General features: G+C 42.5%; 1 long non-coding RNA gene across 1 annotated transcript; it reads right to left on the reverse strand.

Moving 5' to 3' along the window:
- Window positions 1-5,244: 5,244 nt before the first annotated feature.
- Window positions 5,245-15,914, reverse strand: LOC149444024 (uncharacterized). The gene is made up of 2 exons (XR_016306573.1): window positions 5,620-15,914; window positions 5,245-5,439 (listed from the first exon to the last, which is right to left on the reverse strand). It is a non-coding gene; the product is annotated as an uncharacterized LOC149444024 (long non-coding RNA).
- Window positions 15,915-17,368: the final 1,454 nt, after the last annotated feature.

Below are 17,368 nucleotides of genomic sequence, written 5' to 3' on the forward strand. Positions count from 1 at the left end.
TAAACACAATTGTAAAACCATGCACAGAAAGGCAGACTGTAACATACAATGGTAATACAATGTTATGCATAGTCGAGGAGGTATTCTTACCTTTGCAGTTCATGATACAAACTTTAAATTGCCCTTTCAACCAGAAAACAAATCTACAATGTTGGTGGGGCTTCATGAAACTGCAACGTTCTACTGCTCTGCAAGCTGGAGGGAGGCCAAATTCGGGTGCCTTTAGGGCCTTGCTTAAAGTATCTTCTGAACAACTCTGAAAATGTTATACCTTACAGCTTATCATTCCTTAGATATAGTGGCTGAATTAGTTTTAATTTTTTTGGGTTAAGAACATTTCAGCAAGTACAGAAAAAAACTGTCAAACTTGCATTTTAGACACTTCTGACACTGAGCTAATACGAAAGCAAAAACATCTTTATTTTTCCTATGTAAATTACGAGTCCCATCAATCCATCATGTAATGAAGATTAAAAAAGGCAGATGTGTTTAATATCCTACCCGTGGGACAACCATGGCTTTTTCTATAGATACAGTGGAGAAATTAGTATAACCACAACGTGACAAGAAGTGTGTAATTAGTAGTTGTAGTATTTCTTGGTCTGCACTGTTGTGAACTGAAAGCAGCACAAATCGCCATCATTGCAGGACTCAGGCTTTCCAATGGAAATGCCAGTGTTTCTTTAACGATATGGAAAACATTTACATTTGGTCATTTCTATGTGTGCCTTCATGACCTTCTTGTGGATAAATAGACATGGCACGCAGCAGAACCTGAAAAATTCTGACAGTGCTGTTAAAAAAAAAAAGCTAAAAATATTTTCTGCATAAGTCCTACCCCAAAGCATATAAGGAATAGATCACTTACTAGATTGTAAGCTCCCAGGATCAGGCCCTCCTAACCCTCTTGTATTGAACTGTATTGGTGTTGTATTGTCTCCCGTTATATTGTAAAGCCCTGAGCAAACTGTTGGCGCTATATAAATCCTGTATAATAATACTAGAGGCATAAAACCATTTAATAAAATGGGGGAAAAAAAAAAGTTTACCCCAGCGTAATATAAACTAATTTGAAAACAAAATGATCAATTTTTACATTTTTTTATATGTTCTATTGTGTCTCTAGATTGTGTTTGTGTGACCTTGCCAGTAAATATTACTGATATGTGGAAAAAAGTAAAAAATAAAATGCAGATATCATATTAATAACAGCATTCAATATATTTTTCATTAAATTACAGCGGCAGTATGATAGAATTTATATAGTATACAGATCTATGGTGTATAAATCAAATAATGTGGACTGTCACGTAGCACCTTTTTTGTCTCGCTGTGGTTTTCCTGGCTGCTACTGCTTGCTCAAAAAGATGAAGGAAATCTGATCACATTGAAAATGCAACACATTACAAAACTAAGACCACAAGAAGCAGTACATACAGTCTGTATTGTCAATAGGCCCTTTCTAAACAGTTTCATATGTTATGCTGGTGTGGGGGAAAAAAAGCATTTTAGAAAGAAAAAGAAGCAGAAAAATAGAGAGACATAAAAAGTGAAAAGGAAAGGTAAAGAAAGGAATGTCTTTAAATGTCTTAAAAAGTATATTCTTAAAAGTTATTGAAGAGGATGTTTGGAATTTGACTTCAAGCGAACAGGGATATACTGCTGCCTAGAAGAGGATTTTGACACTGGCAAAATAAAAAATAACCAGCCCAGTATACAGTGAGGAACAGAAGTATTTGAACACCCTGCGATTTTGCACGTTCTCCCACTTAGAAATCATGGAGGGGTCTGAAATTCACATTGTAGGTGCATTCCGACAGAATTTAAAAACAAAAAAATTCAGGAAATCACATTGTATGATTTTTTAAAGAATTTATTTGTCTTGCACTGCTGAACATAAGTATTTGAACACCTAAGAAACAGCAAGAATTCTGGCTCTCAAAGACATGTTACTGTGCCTTTAAAAAGTCCACCTCTACTTCACTCATTAATCTAACTTAGTAGCACCTGTCTGAGCTCTTTAAAGACACCTGTCCACCCCACAGTCAGTCAGATGCCAACTACTACCATGGGCAAGACTAAAGAGCTGTCAAAAGACACCAGAGACAAAATTGTGGACCTCCACAAGGCTGGAAAGGGCTACGGGGCAATTGCCAAGCAGCTTGGTGAAAATAGATCAACTGTTGGAGCGATTGTTAGAAAATGGAAGAGGCTAAAAGACGACTGTCAGTCTCCCTCGGACTGGGGCTCCATGCAAGATCTCACCTAGTGGGGTATCACTGATGATAAGAAAGGTGAGGAATCAGCCCAGAACTACAAGGGAGGAGCTGGTCAATGACATGAAGAGAGCTGGGACCACAGTTTCAAAGGTCACTGTCAGTAGAACACTACACCATCATGGTGTCAAATCATGCATTGCACGGAAGGTTCCCCTGCTCAAGTCATCACATGTCCAGGCCTGTCTGAAGTTTGCCAATGACCATCTGGATGATCCAGAGGAGGCATGGGAGAAAGTCATGTGGTCAGATGAGACCAAAGTAGAACTTTTTGGTCTAAACTTCACTCATCGTGTTTGGAGGAAAAAGAAGGATGAGTTGCATCCCAAGAACACCATCCCTACTGTGAAGCATGGGGGTGGTAACATCATGCTTTGGGGGTGCTTTTCTGCGAAGGGGACAGGACAACTGCACTGTATTAAGAAGAGGATGAATGGGGCCATTTATTGTGAGATTTTGAGCAACAACCTCCTTCCCTCAGTCAGAGCATTGAAGATGGGTCATGGCTGGGTCTTCCAACATGACAACAACCCGAAGCACACAGCCAGGATAACCAAGGAGTGGCTCCGTAAGAAGCATATCAAGGTTCTGGAGTGGCCTAGCCAGTCTCCAGACCTAAATCCAATAGAACATCTTTAGAGGGATCTGAAACTCCGTGTTGCTCAGCGACAGCCCCGAAACCTGACAGATCTAGAGGAGATCTGTGTGGCGGAGTGGGCCAAAATCCCTGTTGCAGTGTGTGCAAATCTGGTCAAGAACTACAGAAAACAGTTGACCTCTGTAATTGCAAACAAAGGCTTCTGTACCAAATATTAACACTGATTTTCTCAGGTGTTCTAATACTAATGTTCAGCAGTGCAAGACAAATAAATTCTTTAAAAATCATACAATATGATTTCCTGAATTGTTTTTTTTAAATTCTGTCTCTCAAGAGTGGGAATACACCTACAATGTGAATTTCAGACCCCTCCATAATTTCAAAGTGGGAGAACTTGCAAAATCGCAGGGTGTTCAAATACCTCTGTTCCTCGCTGTAAACCTCCCCCCACCCCCTTCTCAGCATGCCTGTTTTGTAGTTTTGCAGAATTTTTGTGGCCCTAAGGAACATCTAAGAAATGGATTTTACGTTGATTGAAGGACACAAGATTTAAAAACAAACTGAGGGGTGGGCAACAATAACAAAACCCGAAGCTGAACATTGACCTATTAGAATTTAGAGAACATGTGAACAGTAGGAATCTAGGAAACAGATGCCTGAGGCTGAAAAATTCAAGAGGCACTCATGGATCTAGTAGAGTGTGGCTTAACAGGAAAGGGTGGATCCTGATAATAAGACCATAAGTTTGCATGATAATCTGTTGGAGCCACCACGAAATGGTTGAAGTTGGGGACCATCAAGGATGACAATGGGAGAGTCAATCTATGTTAAAGAATGAAATGGACAAATCACAGCACAAACTACATTCAGACAACAAAGAAAAATCTTTTGATGCAATGGAACCTGAGCAGAGGGATAGAAGAATGATGTTCTGGCTGAGTTTGAGGCGAAAGGCCAAAACCACCTTAAGACTGAAGAAGGCTCTGGTACTGTTCCCACTGTGTCTAGGATTAACATATTGCGCTGCATGATAGGGACAACATACCACTTGGTGCAAGGCTAAGCCTTGGATATTCACGAACCCCCTGCTGGTAGTAGTAGATGAGGTTTGAATAACTGGAGATGACCAGGTCATTGTGGGCAGATAGCAAAGACCAACTGGAGAAGAGCCCCTTCAAGAGCACAGAGCATGTATACATGACACTTCTTTTAACTTAGCACATCATCACTTAGTCCTGCAATATTAAATCTGTCTCTGCAGTAAACTGATATAAAGTAAGGTTGCCCAATTAGGTCACATGGTCTCCTCACAAGGTTAGTCTTATGAGACTGGATCACACCAGAAACTCTGCCGCAGCTTTGGTCCTGGAATGTGCTCCAGGGCTAACAGAATACACTCAGGTTTGGAAGGCACCACAGAGCCCAGCAGCATGTGTAAAAATAAATTCATTAATACTTAGTGTGTCCAAAAAAAAGTCCAATTCTTGATTTGTACCTGTCCACAGCATCAAAATGTCATCAATATAGTGATACTAAGCAAAAATATGATCCCTAGACTATTCAACTTAGTGTCATCATAAAAGATCATACATTCCCATCTCCCCAGGTACAGGTATGATGGGGCACACTGCGCCCCCACTGCCATACCCTGTATCTGGAAATAGAGAAATGCTTTAAACAAAAAAGATGTTACATGTCTGGATAAGTTGTATTAACTGTAAAACAAACTGATTATAATTCCACATGGAATGTTCACATTTCTTGAGAAAGAAGTTGATGGCTTCCAGCACTGTGGTGTATATTGCTGTATAGGGTCTCAACGTCAACAGCCACTAGCCACACATACAATGGTATGAGGATGCCATTCGGTATTTTTAATAAATCTGTAGTATCCTTCATGTACAACGTAAAGGTCATAACATATGGTCTGAGGTCATCATAAATTAATTGGCTGGTGGTTTATGTGTGACATTTCTTGCCTGACGGAATGGGATGTCCCTGGGGTTGTATAAATCTTTATGTGTCATGATCTCTACAAACTCCCAATTAACCTTGTCTTTTCTAATGAGAGAGGTTTATACCAATCTTTATTTTGTAGATGTTTTTAGACACATTTGTTCATATCTCTGGTGGTTCATCTACTCCACATTAGCCTTTTTGCCAGTTTTCTCATTTTTTGGTAGTTACACTGAAGCCAGTTTAGAGCTTTTTGTTTTCCCATTATGGCCCTCAGTGGTCAATAGCATTTTTTTTCCAATTCCAGGGTTATTTGTTAAAAAAAAACTCCAAATGTTTGGGTTGTTGTATAGTGCAGGAAATTTTTTTTTTAATGAAAATGTATGTACAGGTGCATCTCAATAAATTAGAATATAAACAAAAACTTAATTTATTTTAGTAATTAAATTCAAAAAGTGAAACTCATAAGTTATACAGATTCATTACACACAGTGATATATTTCAAGCATTTTTCTTTTAATTTTGATGATTATGGCTTACAGGTAGTGAAAACCCAAAATTCAGTATCTCAGAAAATTAGAATATTGTGAAAATGTTCAATATTGTAGACTCATGGGGGTTTATTTACTAAAGCTGGAGAGTCCAAAATCAGACTCCCTTCTGCATAGAAACCAATCAGCTTCCAGGTTTCATTGCCAAAGCTTCATTGAACAAGCTGAGGTTAGAAGCTGATTGGTTTCTATGCAGAAGGGAGTCTGATTTTGGACTCTCCAGCTTTAGTAAATAAACCCCATGGTGTCATACTCTATTCAGCTAATTAACTCAAAAACACCTGTAAAGGTTTTCTGAGCCTTTAAATGGTCTCTCAGTTTGGTTCAGTAGGTTACACAGTCATGGGGCAGACTGCTGACTTGACAGTTGTCCAAAAGACAGTCATGGACACCATCTACAAGGAGGGTAAGTCACTAAAGGTCACTGCTAAAAAAGCTGGCTGTTCACAGAGTGCTGTATCCAAGCATATTAATGGAAAGTTGAGTGGAAGGAACAAATGTGGCAGAAAAAGCTGCACAAGCAACAGGGATATCCGCAGCCTTGAGAGGTTTGTGAAGCAAAGACCATTCAAGAATTTGGGGGAGGAGTGGGCTACGGCTGGTGTCAGTGCTTCAAGAGCCACCACACACAGATGTGTCCAGGACAGGGGCTACAACTGTTAATTACACAAAAAATGGCAACCATCCCAGCCTATAACCACCCTTAGCAGTAAGGTACACATGGAAGGGCAATGCACATCACAAACAAAGGATTTCCCAGCAACACTTTTGTGCAAACAAAACCCTCTGTTTTTAACGCTAACTGTTAGACAGGGCCAAATTGGTTGTTTTGCAGGCTGGCAAGTGTTGCTATAACTGTCGCATTCCTTGTGTCAAGCCACGCCTGAACCAGAGACATCAGAAGCATCTTACCTGGGCTATGGAGAAAAAGGACTGGACTGTTGCTCAGTGGTCCAAAGTAAATTTTGTATTTCATTTGGAAATCAAGGTTCCAGAGCCTGGAGAAACAGTGGAGAGGCACATATTCCAAATTGCATGAGGTCCAGTGTGAAGGTTCCACAGTCAGTGATGATTTGGGTGCCATGTCATCTGCTGGTGTTGGTCTAGTACAAGGGTCTTGAATTAAAATTTTCAGGAGGTCCAGTCAGCAAAATTTCCTTCCAGCAGAGGTCTAAATTTCATTAGCGATAGAACACATCACAGTCCCCCGGTACATTAGGATCTTTAGTGTACCTTTCACACTGTAGTCCTCTCTTTAAAGAAGTCCCGCAGTGTCCTCTTTCCCTTCACATCACTGCCCCCCTTTACATCACAGTGCCCCTTAACAAAACACAGCATCTCCTAACAACACAGAGCCCCTAACAAAAAACACAGTGCCCCTTAACACACCACAGCACCCCTAACACAACACAGCGCCCCTAACAACACAGCACATATATAGCAAAGACAGGATGTCTCTTTGCTGGACAGCCCAGTCCAGAAAAGAGACAGCCCACCCAGCAAACAGACAGCCCATCCAACAAAGAGACAGCTCGTTCAGGAAAGAGACAGCCCATCCAGCAAAGAGACAGCCATCCAGCGGAGACAGCTCGTCCAGCAAAGAGGCAGCCCCATCCACCAGCGCTACAGAGTTGTCACAGTGTGCCAGTGGGTGAAGAAGAGAGGCTGCCATTGTCCCCTCAGTTGACGAGAATGTGTCCCTGTGTCAGCTGCACTTCCTGCTTGTCATCTAGAGCCGTCACTGCCGCTCCTCCTGTCAGCTCTGCTTCAGGAATAGCTGCACAGTTGGAGGTGAGCGGCGGCCGCGGTCTGTATTAGCCCTGTCCAGACCGTGGTCGCCGCTTACCTGCCGCTGTGCGGCCCGGTCATCTTAACCCCGGAGGCTCCGGCCCACCAGGTAAATGCTGTGTGCCCTATGGCCAGTCCAGGCCTGGGCCCAAGGGAGGGTACCCAGCAGTGGCGTGGCTGCGGTCCAGACAGGACTATCCCTTGGTCCGGTTCTGGACCGTGGTCCACCATTTAATGACCACTGGTCTGTGTTTTATCAAGTCTATGGTCAGTGCAGCCCTCTACCAGATGGAGATGCTGATTTCATTTTCCAGCAGGACTTGGCACCTGCCCACGATGCCAAAAGTACCAATACCTGGTTTAATGATCATGGTATCACTGTGCTTGATTGGCCAGTAAACTCGCCTGAGCTAAACTCCATAGAGAATCTGTGGGGCATTGTCAAGAGGAAGATGAGAGACACCCGATCAAACAATGCAGACAAGCTGAAGGCCACTATCAAAGCAACCTGGGCTTCCATAACACCTCAGCAGTGCCACAGGCTGATCGCCTCCATGCTGCGCTGCACCAATGCAGGAATTCATGCAAAAGGAGCCCCGACCAAAGATTGAGTGCATACTATACTGTACATGGACATACTTTTCAGCCAACATTTCTGCATTAAAAATCCTTTTTTTATTGGTCTTATGTAATATTCAAATTTTCTGAGATACTGGGTTTTCACTAGCTGTAAGCCATAATCAAAATGAAAAGAAATGCTTGAAATATATCACTCTGTATGTAATGAATCTACACTATATTGCAAAAAGTACTGGGAAAGCCCTTCAAATCATTGGATTCAGGTGTTCCAATCACCTCCATGGTCACAGGTGTATAAAATCAAGCACCTAGGCATGCAGACTGCTTCTACAAACATTTGTGAAAGAATGGGTCGCTCTCAGGAGCTCAGTGAATTCAAGCGTGGTAGTTAATGGCATTATGACAAAGTGGAAGAAACTGGGAACAGCAGCAACTCAGCCACGAAGTGGTAGGCTACGTAAAATGACAGAGCAGGGTCAGCGCTTGCTGAAGTGCAGTGTACAGAAGTCACCAGTCAATAGCTAAAGACCTCCAAACTTCATGTGGCCTTCAGATTAGCACAACAGTGTATAGAGAGCTTCATGAAATGGGTTTCCATGGCCGAGCAGCTGCATCCAAGCCTTACATCACCCAATGCAAAGCATCGGATGCAGTGGTATAAAACACGCCACCACTGGACTCTAGAACAGTGGAGACATGTTCTCTGGAGTGACCAATCACACTTCTCTGTCTGGAAATCCAATGGACGTGTTTGGGTTTGGCAGTTGCCAGGAGAATGGTACTTACTATAACTCCAATATGTTAAATAAATATCCCTAAAATTGTGGAACAAATTTTCATATAATGAAAACCAATAATTTAAATACATGTAATAAATGGATCCAAAAAAAAAATGTATGTATCCAAAAAATATAAAAATATTATAATAGAAAGTTATGTCACTCGTGTCCAAAATTAAAGTCATTCCAATAATGCAAATTTTCAGATCCTTTAATATCGAGCCCTCCTATTAGCTCCCAAAGGAAAATTTGTGATAGTGCGTCAAAATGCCTTATCAATACTGAGGAAAGAAGTATCACGCTCCCACGAATTTCTTCCAAGCCTGAATAATACTCCTTACGATGTCATCATGGCTTTTAAGGAAGTACTTATAGTACTCATGCTCTAGGGTCGCCGAGCAGCCTCCAAGATTGTTTGACATGTGAAATTCCAATATCCAAAATGGCCGATACGCTACTTCCGGTTCCTCTCCTGTGCATCCGACAGCACTTCCCTTAATGCATTTCGTCACATCCGGGACTTAGTCATAAGGGGTGTCCTTATGACTAAGTCCCGGATGTGACGAAATGCTTTGTGGATACTGAAATCAGCAGATTATATACTGTATATGCAGCTTTAACTCCTTCAAAGCAAGTTGCACGCGTTATGAAAATATATGAATCCACTTACACCAATTGTGTTAGTTGTTGATACTGTTGAACTCATGAAGTATAGGAATACTCATAGGGGACACATTTCAATGGTGAAATATTCTGGAAGGAACATGTACAGGATTGAGCCCAGCCTTGTGTGTATTTAGATCTTGTTTTCTTGTGCAAACATTTTTATTGAGAAGCTTCAATATGTACACACCGAATACAGACAGGGTCCAAGTTGGGCCTGGATCTTCAGTTCTATACAGCAATATACAGATTTTTTTTTTTTTTTTCCCCAGCATGGAACATTTCTATGAAGAGTATAAATGATGGTTACAAACTCAGTGTAAAAAAACTTATGATAACTGGAATGGATAACAGACCTTGGATTCATCTAATACCTAGTATATGGAAGATAGTTTATTTATGCCTCGATTCTAGATTCCACTTCAATATATGGGAATTTGGGGGGCAGAGCACTGGGAAGGTTTTTTAATTATTTAATTTCTCCTGGCCAATTATTTTATTTGTGTCTATATTTTTTTTTTTAAGTGAATGTATTTGTAAGAGTGAAGTTTGTGACATTAGCAAAAAAAAAACAAAGGGAGTGGGAGGGGTTATACCAGGCTGTCATTACAGATTTTTAGTGCCAGTGTCCAACCTCCTGGAAGCAGCAGCAATACTGCCAATGTATCCGAGTACTCATCCTAATACAGGATTATAAAAATCCTATTTTCTCTCTCATACGTTGAGCGACACATACGGTCAGGATGTCAAAAAGCAATCCAACTGAGCAGCGGGCAACAGGAAACAAAATGCTAACAGGCCCACAATCAAGTTCAAAACTGGGGACTACCTGTAGCTCAAAAGGCACTTACAATTCTAGTGGAGTTTGCCTTGAAGGATAAGGTGGCATGCAATCCTAAAGACCATAAGCTTGAATAATGGTCTGTCGCAGCTGCTAGGAAATAGAACAAGAAAAAGGTTAATTCTCAGCAGTGACAAAGTCAGTCTTCTGAATGAAGCAGTGGCTGCAAGATAAATTCCAACAGCCTGAACGTAACATGTACTGAACTGACTCGTCCCTCCATGACAGTATGTTATGATGTAAGGGTCTGGAGTGAAACTGGGCCAATGGGACTACCTTGAGGCTACCATCAGCCACAGAAATATCATACAGAAGCAAAGTTGGTCGATTCCCTTTTTAGGTTGCTCCTGGGGACAGAAAAGTCTGGCTTGAGCTGTGTATAGAATGAGACACGGATATATTCCAAGTGGGGAGTTGATTCCAGCACTGAAGATTCAAGACGAGATCCAACCGAATCAGAGAGCAAGATTTGGATGGTCAGGGAGATGCTGCTCCCTAGAACAGGTGCTAGCTTCTTCTAAAATGTTTACTCCACCTCCCAGCTTCCTCCAGAATGTTTACTCAGCCACCCTGCTTCCACCAGAATGTTACTCCGCCTCCCAGCTTTCTCCACAGTGTTTACTCCACCTCCCAGCTTCCTCCAGAACATTTACTCTGCCTCCCAGCTTTTTCCACAATGTTTACTCCACCTCCTGCCAACTATTCCCTCAGCAGGTCATCCTCTAGATATTCCACAATAGCAGGAAATTTGAAGGCACTCAACAGTTCAAATTATGAGGTAGTTCCTGCTGCCCAGCCTGAACAGCCTATCCACAAAGAAATGCTTCAGAGACAGTGTAAGCGCTGAGGCACCGTCATGGCTCTGGACGTTGAAAGCACTCCACAGCTAACTTTTACCAGTACTTGATGTATGGAAAACTCCACAAGAAGTGCCCTAACCAACTCCAATTGTCAGGCTGAAGAAGATTACCCAATTCAGAGAGTGCCATGGAGATAGCCCAAGCAGCAGAATATAAAAAGTCAATAAAAAGCTAGAAAAATGATTAGACTTTACTCGGCAAAGCTGTCCACCCTCCTAATCTAGGACACTAGCAAAAAAAAAAAAAAATAGCAGACATGCTGGATGTCAGAGGGGTTATCTTGGGCTAGGCTACAATCCTTGTATGCCAATGTCCAAGCCTCCTGTATGTGATGGCCAACAGCATACAACTTCCTGTGTCCCTTAGCTGCTATGCTGAACTCCTCTGTCTCTAGAGAGGAAGCTATAGTTGGCACCCTGGTTGGACTTCAAACATCTTGGGGGTTTATCACATTAGTCGTTTTCACAAATACAAAAAAAAATGAAATTTTGATTTACCTGTAAATTCCATATTTTGGAGTACAATACAAGACACAGGCTTGATATTTGTAGATACTGGATTATAGGCTGGCACCTTCAAGTAATTAGACACTGGCAAAGCTTTTGAAGAAACAAACCCTGGACATCCCCCTGAAACCCTAATGCCCTCGGTGAGTCCTCTGTTCCTGTGTTAAACTGCATTTCTTGCTACAAAACTGAGGGGCAAGTGGCTCCTGCCCTATACTGTACTCCAAGAAATAGAATTTACAGGTAAGTCAAAATTTTGTTTCTCTCATTTGTACTGTACAGGACACAAGCTTAATATTCACAGAGCCCTGGAAATCCCCAAGAAAGGAATAAACAGGGTGGGCAACAGCAGGTCAACATAACTGTGCCAGCAGACTTAACTCTGCAAGAAGCTGCTGCAAGTACCTTGCGGCCTTGCAAAGCCTGGCAACAGAGACTTGATGGCAGAATGCAAAGGAAACCCCTACGTATCTGGTAAAGTGTGCATGTGTTAGTGCAGGTGGTGCTTTGTCCTTTAGGGTATAAACCTTGAGATTAGTTGCCTTATTCACCTAGCAAAAGATGGATCTTGAGCCAGGATGTCTTGCGAGGTCCTGAGGATATACCGGAGAATCTGTATTCCTGATGGAAGCTGTAGCTTTGAGGTAGATTCTAATGGCTATCACCATGGCCAGGCAGTGGATATCTATTTTGGAGTAGGGCACAAGAAAGGAAGGACTATGTCTTCACTGGTGGAAGGCTGGCACCACTTTGGGAGAAAAGGTGGGTCTTGGGACTTTGCATTTGTGAAGAATGAGGAATGACTCCTTAAAAGATAGCCACTAACTCAGACACATCTGACAGACATGATAGCCAATAAGAAGGCTACCTGGCAGGAGAGGTCATCCAAAAGAGAGTTCCTAAGGAGTTGGTTTCTGCAGGGCAGAGAGAACCAAAGGTCCCAGGGAAACATAGGGTGTTGTAAGGGTAGTTTGATCCAAGAAATACCTTGAATGAAGGTCTTTACATAGGAAAGCAAAGCCAGACATTTTTGGAAAACAATGGACAAGATCAAAACCTGTCCCTTAAGAGTACTTAAGGTCAAGTTCTGCTCAAGTCTTGAGAATAGGAAGGTCCAACTGTGATGGACAGAGCAATTTTTGGGCTTGAAGTGTCTGTGTTCACACCAAATACTGATATCCAGGTAAGATCATAGATCTTTCAGGAAGTGCCTTTCCTTGCTTCTAGCAATGTGCGAATTACAGACTCCGAGATCCTTCTGTCTCTCAAGACCTAGGCTTCAATAGTTATGGCATTAAAACCAGTGACTGAGAAGAGGGATGTAACAGGGGATCTTCAGAAAGCAAGTCTAACTTGTTTGGAATCATCCATGAATCATCTCCTAGAAGTCCAAGTATTTTGGTGTGCTTTCTGGGTCAGTTTGGTGCAATGAGAATCACTTTCTTCTCTTGTATGGAGTAGTCAAAGCACAATTTGCATTGAGGGAAAAGAATAGATTAACTTTAATGCAGTCCATGGTATTATCATAGAATCCAATGCCAGTGCTAGAGGAGTCCCTTATATGACACAACAGGTTGAAGATGTTGAATAGAAGGGCCCATTCCCCTTGGTGCAGTCAGTGAAGACTAAGGTAATCCACTTTCCAATTGTCCATTCTTGGAATGTGGACAGCAGCGATGGCTGGACAGTGTTTCTCTGTCTACAAACTGTTTAGGCTTGCTTCCTTCAAAGCTTCATGACTCTTGGTGCTCCCTTGCTGATTTAAATTGGCCACAGCCATAGCATTGTCCAATTGCACCTTGAAGATGGGGGTCAAGTGGTGCACAGCCAATTTGATTGTTGAGCTCCAAGCTGTTGCTGGAGCTTGGCTTCCTCTAGTGACCATGTTCGCTAAACTGTAAGATTGGATCACTCCTCAGCTCGAAAGATGATTGGCATCTGTTGTTGTAACTTTCCATTGGTATTATAGAAACAACTTTCCCATTGCCAAAGCTTCATTAAAAATCCATCACGCTAGGGAGTTCCTTGCTTGGATGGATAGGAGCATAGGCAGGTTGAGAGAAGGGGCATGTTTTTTCATGCCAACAAGATGAATTTGATCAGACTTGAATGGAACTGGTAAAATGAAACAAGCTTAAATGAGGCCACCATGAGGCCCAGAACTTTCAGAGAATCTCACAGAGGAACACTTTGCTCTTTCTTCCATCTTGTGATTAGGGCTTAAGATCAGTTTGGTTTTTTTTTTTTTGAAGACATACATGGTACTTTGTCTGTACTTTGGTCTCATTCTAGACATAGGTCAAGTAAAAGAGCAGGTTTGAGAGTGGACATTTGAAAGTTGTCCAAGCGGAAGCCCCAAGTATCTGAATAGTCCTGTGGACTTTTTCTGATAGCTGGATGGAGAGGAGTCCTCCAGAAGGCCTTCTAGATAGATGGCTCCTTAAGGAGTGCAAGAAAGGGAGCAAGTACCTTTTTGAATGCTCTGGGTGTAGTGGAAAGGCCAAATAACAGTGTCTCCTACTGCGAGGAGCAGAAAATGCTTGAGGTGGGTAAATGAGAATCTGCAGACAGGCATCTTGGATTTTAATGAATGCCACGTATTTCTTAGACAGGGAATAACTGAGGGATTCTATAATAAGCTTTGAAACTATGAGGTACCTGTTTAGGTATTTTATGTCTCGAAGAGATCAAATACCTTTTTTTTTTTGTGTGCATTGTTTATAAGTTTTCCAATACATACCTTAGGTTGTATGCGCCTTGAGGGTTAGGGACTGACATGAATAAATAAAATAAATATTCACAGAAGAAACTATAAAAAGAGAAAATCATAAAAAAGTTCATCAGAAAAACCAGTTCATATAGAACTGTTAAAAGTACATACAAGCTGCTAAAATAAGCTGAGAGGCTCCAGACGGCAGTAGGAATTCAGTTGAATTGTAAGGCTGCAGATGAGGCCTTAAAAGCAATCAAATTAATTAAAGAAAATGCGTCATCATAGCAGAATATACCATTGAGGTCAGGGGTGTGTCTCAATAAAAAGGTGCTGCAATCACCCATTGTGGGTAGTGTCATATGGTTGCTAGAAGGACCCAACCACCCCTGTACAATGATCAGAGGGGACAAGTATGTACAGTAAGTCACACAAAGTAAAAGAAAAACAAAGGGGGGGAGAAGGGAGGAAATCAAGGAAAGGTAGGGGGAGGGACATACACCGGCAAGCCAGAGAGAGACCCCAGCTGCGTTCACTGGTTGACTGTTAAAAGGAAGCTCACAGAACCCAACGACCCACCCCGGCACAGCCGCCACACCGACTCCATCAGGCTGACAAGAGTAATTTGTATTCATCAATACAAGTAAACTCTATCCAGTAGAATTTAGTATGTCTTTAATTGAGCTTGTGAGACTTTCCAGTTCCCTGATATCTTTAACCCTTCTGATCCATAGTTGAACTGTGGAAGGGAGATATCCACAGTCGGTATGCATGACTGTGCCATGTTCACTAGGTAGCACAACACCAAGTTTTTGTAGACCGTCATCAGTATCTGAGTGTGAAGTCCATTTGAAACCACATATTAAAAAAGGCACAGGTCTGATACATGTTAGGAGTGAGGGCAATCTTTCATTGAGAAAACTTTGGGGTAGAATTGTTGTGTTTTGTGTTCCTTGCCCTCCTTGTACTAAAAAGGAGGGCTGAAATTTGGCTTACTGATTAAGCCTGGGTAGACCATTGAGTTGCTCTACGCTTTGAGGCGGTGGAATACCTGAGGAAGGAGATTTTGGAACCTTACCTTTCCTCCTGTGACATCACTGCTGACGGTCAAGAGACTTATTAAACAGACATTGGGCTCAATTCACTAAGCAGTATCTACTGCTTTAAGAACTGTGGTAAAATACGATTAGCATTTTCCTAAACTTTTGTTTTTTGCAATTCACCAAAAAAATGCTATTAAAATACAGCATGAACTTTTTTTATGAAGTGATGCGGTATTTTATTAATGAAAGCTTGCAGTACTTGAATGCCGATGGTAGCGTGCTTAACCCCTTGGCGCCTGCGCCTCCCGACCCTTTAAGGGTTTCAGAAGCCGGGAAGTGGGGTTTTAGGGTCATGTGAACGCTGTGATTGGCCGGCACATGATCAGGAAAGGTCCCGATTGAAAGAGAAGATCGGGACCTATCTGTTAGTACTGGAAACGTGCAGGGCGCGTGCTCCCAGCACATATGTTTTTCTTAATTGCACACAAATGTGCAGCTGCTCGGCCTCTAGGCCCAGACGCAGGGAGGCCGCACATTTGTGGGCGGCTGGCGTGGAGAGGTTAAAAAGTAGTGAATAGGTGGTTGTCAAGGATGCCAGCAGCCATCCACTCCTTAATGACCAGTAACTGTCACGATCCTAAACCACGATGTCATTCTGACAGTATAAACGTAAACAAAACAATTGCTGGCATTTAAAAATTAAGGAAAAAACAAAAACACAGCATACCCCCCCCCCCATCAGACCCTTCAGGTCTGGTATGGATTTTAAAGGTTGACCCCATGCCAAAATTACGAAAAAAAAAAGCCATATAGACCCCCCCCCCCCCCCCCCAAATCCATACCAGACTCTTATCTGAGCATGCAGCTAGGCAGGTCAGGAAAGAGGGGGGGCAAGAAAGTGCCTCCTCCCTACTGAACCATACCAAGCCACATGCCCTCAACATGCAGAGGGTACTGTTGATGAGAACAAGGGCCTCTTCCCCACAACCCTGGCCCGATGGTTAAGGGGGTCTGTACCAGATATTGACTCCTGCTGCTAAATAAACTAAGGGGTTGGGGTCACCCAGTTATGTCACTTTTTTTTTTTTTTTTTAATGTGGGTCAGTGGAGCAGCATTCATCATAATTGATGGAGCTACACCGGGGGAATTTTTTTTTTTTTTTTTTAAGGACTTGTCCAAAACTGGCTCCTGTGCACTATGTACCCCATACTCATTCACAAAGAGGGGGGAACAAGGAACTGGGGACCCATTTGTTAAAGGGGGCTTCCAAATTCTGATAAGTCTTCCCCTGCCCCACAACAACCACTGGGCTGGGGTTGTGGGGGAAGAGGCCCCACTACCACAAAGCACCCCTCACATGTTGAGGGCATGTGGCCTGGTAGGGTTCAGGAGGGGGCGCTTGCTCATTCCCCCCCCCCCCCTTTCCTGGCCTGTTGGGCTGCATGCTCGGATACTGTGTTTTTTTTTTTCACCTGACAGATGAGGCATGGTTAAGGATGCAGTGTCAGCCTGCTCCTTAACAACCATGACAGTTACTAATTGTTAAAAGGAGCACAGCCAAAACTTTTTTGGATTGTACTTTTCCTGTGGATCACAGGAGTGCAGTTAGCTCTGCCCTTCTGTGATCCATTTCAGCTGACAGCGGACTGAAGTCTGCTGTTGGCTGACGTCACGCAGCCAGGCCAGGGAAAGATCCCAACTTCAAAAGGCAGGATCCACCCCACAGTCTGCAAATTGCTGAGAGCCTGCTCCAGCCGCTCACTTCCCCTCCAGTGAGCGCTGGGGGAGGCCAGAGCAGACAGTGGTGACTGACAGTCCCGCCCTCTGCTCAGAGCGCAGAGAACTCAGCGATCATGTGAGCGTTAAGTTCTCATCCCTACAGCCAACGGGGAATCAATGCTGCATCCACCTAGCCAAGTATAAATGGGGAAAAAAAAAGCCCTTCTCTTTTAAGGACACTTACAGGTGCCAGATCCTTAACAAGAAGCGCTAATTGATTCCTTGAATAATACCTGGCTAGACCACAACTTATTCAAATTTATTTAGTTTTGTGCACTAACTTTAGAGTCAATTTATGCAGTGTTTTACTTGTGTGGTAAATACTGCATAAACAGTGTATTGTCATTTTGAATATCGCATTAGACAATTAGAAAAAACGTGTCACGTAATCCAATTATCTCATGTGATGCAAATTGAGCCCACTCAATAAGTGTGAAG

Source organism: Staurois parvus, unplaced genomic scaffold, assembly GCF_062004578.1.
Source record: "Staurois parvus isolate SC_StPar_1 unplaced genomic scaffold, SC_StPar_1.0 ptg000818l, whole genome shotgun sequence".
Classification (NCBI taxonomy): Eukaryota; Metazoa; Chordata; class Amphibia; order Anura; family Ranidae; genus Staurois; species Staurois parvus.